Raw genomic sequence first — 3,883 nt, forward strand, 5'->3', positions numbered from 1 at the left:
ATCCTGAGGAAAAAGAACAAAGCTGGAGGCATGAACCTTCCAGACTTCAGACAATACTACAAAGCAAAAGAAACGAAAACAGTGTGGTATTGGCACAAAAAGAGACATATAGATCAGAGGAACAGAACAGAGAGTCCAGAAATAAATCCACACACCTACAGTCAATTAACCTAAGACAAAGGAGCAAGAAATTACAATGGAGAAAAGACAGTCTCTTCAATAAGTGGTACTGGGAAAGCTGGACAGCTACGTGAAAAATCAATGAAATTAGAACACTCCCTCACATCATATTAAACAAGTACAGTCAAAATGGTTTAAAGAACTATGTATGTCATGACACGGTCAACTTTTACAAGACAACACAGGAAAACGTTCTCAAACATAAATCACAGCAATTAGTTTTTTTAGATCAGTCTCCCAAGGCAAAAGAAATAAAAGGAAAAATAAACAAATGGGACCTAATTAAACTTCAAAGCTTTTGCACAGCAAAGGAAAACATCAACAAAATGAAAGACAGCCTACGGAAAGAGAGAAAATATTTGCAAACCCTACAAACAACAAGGGGTTAATATCCAAAATATATAAACAGGTCACAGAATTCTATACAAAAAACAGCAATCCAATCAAAAAATGGGCACAAGACCTAAATAGACATTTCTCCAAAAAAGACATACAGATGGCCAACAAACGCATGATGCTCAACATCACTAAATATAAAAGGAATGCAAATCAAATCACAATGGGGTATCACCTAAAACTGGTCAGAATGGCTATCATCACAAAGTTCACAAATAATGATTGCTGGAGAGGGTGTGGAGAAAAGGGAACACCTGTATATGGTTGGTGGGAATGGAAATTGGTGCAGCCACTATGGAAAACAGCATGGATGTTCCCTAAAAAACTAAACATTGAGCTACTATATGATCCAGCAATCTGACTCCTGGGTATATATATATCTGGAAAAGCAAAAACTCTAATTCAAAAAGATATCTGCACTCCAATGTTCATAGCATCACTTTGTACAATAGCCAAGACATGAAAACATGGATATACATGCGATGGAATAATACTCAGCCATTCAAAAGAATGAAATATTGCCACCTGCAGCAACATGGAGGGACTGAGAGAATATTATACTTAGTGCAGTAAGTCAGAGAAAGACAAATACCAAATGATATCACATGTGGAATCTAAAAATAATACAAATGAATCTAAATACAAAACAGAAAGAGACTCACAGACATAGAAAACAAACGTATGGTTACCAAAGGGGTGAGGGAGGGAGGGAGGGACAAATCAGGAGTACGGAATTAACAGATACAAGCTTCTATACATAAAATAGATTAGTAACAAGGATCTACTTTATAGCACAGCAATATACAATATCTTGTAATAACCTATAATGGCGTATACTCTGAAAAAAAAAACGGAGTCACTTTGCTGTATAGTTGAAGCAAACACAATATTGTACATCAACCATACCTCAAAAAAAAAAAAAAAGAGGGGAGTCTCTACCTCCGCGTATTTCCCACATCCCTCTGGCTCTCCCGAAAGAAAGCCCTGCTGCCTTTCAAAGCTAAATGTTCTGGGGCTTATCTTCCCGGTATGCCAGCCCAATGTAGGGCTCAGAATGCTCACCCCTTGGGAAGAATCTTTGTAATTGTATTATTCTCCTGTTTCTGGGTCACGCACCCAGGGATATGGTTCTTGACTCTACCGAGACTCCAACCCTCCTACCTGTCTCACTGGGGATCCTTCTGCATTCCTTTAGTTGTAGAAGATCTTTTCTGGTAGCTTCTGGTCTTCCTCATCAATACTTGCTCTGTATACAGTTGTAATATTGGTGTGTCCAGGAGGAGAGGAGAGCTCAGGGTTTTCCTACTCCATCACCTTGGAGCATTCCCCTGTGGTATTCTTGGTTACAGCAGCCCTAGCTGACTGGAACAGATTTTCCTCGTTAATGAAGGTGGGTGGAGTATAATCACCTGAGCTTTAAAGAACAGATGCCAAATAGCTACAACGGAAAGAAGTAAGAGATTGAAAACAGAAGAGGGATTCAACTTGCTAATGCTGCCTTTCTAGATGGAGATATTCAGAAGTGAGTCATTAAAGGAAACGTATTCTGCCAACAACATGAATCAGCCCGAAAGCAGTTCTTCCACAGGTTCCAGTTCAAAACTCTCCTTTGGACACTGAGGGTGAAGGAAGGAAGGAAGGAATTGGCAACTGTGCACTGTGGAAATACACACAATTTACATATTTCCCCTAACAGTGGGGGATTTCGTATTCCTGAACCAGGCAAAGTAGAGGCTGTGTACACTGGGGTCACGGCTCACGAGCAGGAAGGGGCTGACAGTGGGGAAGCACGCAGCAGTGATTACAGTGATGTCCACAGGGAACAGCTAGGATGATCAGAAAGAGACAAAAGAAGTTGAAAGATGGAGGAAAGGGTATAAAAGCAGACGACAGTGCTCACCAGGAGAAGAATGGTTTGGGCAGCTCTGGACTCAAGATGGCGGAGGGGGGGACCTGGGGGAGGCGTTGGTACAAATGTGTTGGACCTGCTGCTCATGCCTGTACAGGATGAAAACCATGGAGCCACTGGCCCAGAGCGTGAGCCCCAAACAGAAAACATCAGGGAATAATAGCAATGCTCCATACAATGTCTGTCTGGTTTCGTCACGATGAACAGCAGAACAGTATCAAAAATCCTTCCCGTTTGTGAGGTCTTTGTTGCTCCATTTGCCAGTTACATCGATAGGAAAAACAACATTTCCCAGCATTTGGAGCATCCAACACAGGAAAATAGAGGCAACAATGTACTTGGGAGATTTTACTTTAAGCTCTGCCCGCCTGGAGTTCCTGGGACTGATCGTGGTGGCCTGAAAGACACTCCAGAGGCAGATGCTACCAGTGGACACTCCCTCCCCACTCTGTGAAGAAAGAAAAGAAGTCTGCATCCAAAATCACTGGGTATATGTTTCCACCCAAAGGGGGAATAACTGTCTGGGGGACCCCTTTAGAGATGAGGACCAAGAAGTTGGCTACAATCAGGTGCTTAAGGATGAAATCTGTGGACCTTAACCTGTAGCCAGTGAAGGGAAGGATGATATAACGGCAAAGAAGCGAGAAATTCTCCAGGATTCCAACCGCAGTCTGTGTTAAGAAGATCACATCCACTGTCAAATCGCTGCTAGCCATCCTCTCAGTTCACAGTCGCTGATACTTGTCTTGCGAGTTTAAATGTCCTGCATGGGAATATGAGGCTTGGGCTACATGAATCATGTCAGCTGAAATCCAATATTCTGCACTTGCCGTGAGTTCCCGGTTAGAAAAATGTACTTCATGTTTTTCTGTTACTAGCAGCCTTAAAAGGGTTGAATGTATACATTATAAAGAGCACTTATATGTAAAATGACTCGTTGAAGGCACGCCACATGATCACTTCATGCTTCACGAATCCACGAGCCCGGGATTTCTGTGACTTCAGTTTTACAGGGAAGGGTAACACAGAGAGGTTACATGCTTCTTGAAATCTGCTGCGTAGGGCAGAGTGAAGACTTGAGACCCATTAGGCTGGTAAAGATAGTGCATTGAACCACCATTCTCTGCCAAAAAGCCAGTTGGTTCTATTCAAATAATAATCCAGGTCCATATTTAGTTTTAATTTCACAACTTATTTTAGACTGGTGGTATTTTATATTTTCATTATAACGAGATTCCATTCTTGTAAAGTTTTATTTTATAGGGCACTATGTATTGTGAATGAAGCTTTAGGTATCTTTTTTTTTTTTTTTTTTGGTGGTACGTGGGCCTCTCACTGCTGTGGCCTCTCCCGTTGCGGAGCACAGGCTCCGGACGCGCAGGCCCAGCGGCCATGGCC

At 42.0% G+C, this 3,883-nt stretch overlaps 1 pseudogene; it reads right to left on the minus strand.

Annotated features, from left to right (window-relative positions):
* Positions 1 to 2,252: 2,252 nt before the first annotated feature.
* On the minus strand, positions 2,253 to 3,201 carry LOC132416995 (vomeronasal type-1 receptor 4-like; annotated as a pseudogene).
* Positions 3,202 to 3,883: the final 682 nt, after the last annotated feature.

The sequence above is a fragment of the Delphinus delphis genome, chromosome 20 (assembly GCF_949987515.2).
Source record: "Delphinus delphis chromosome 20, mDelDel1.2, whole genome shotgun sequence".
In the NCBI taxonomy this organism is placed as follows: Eukaryota; Metazoa; Chordata; class Mammalia; order Artiodactyla; family Delphinidae; genus Delphinus; species Delphinus delphis.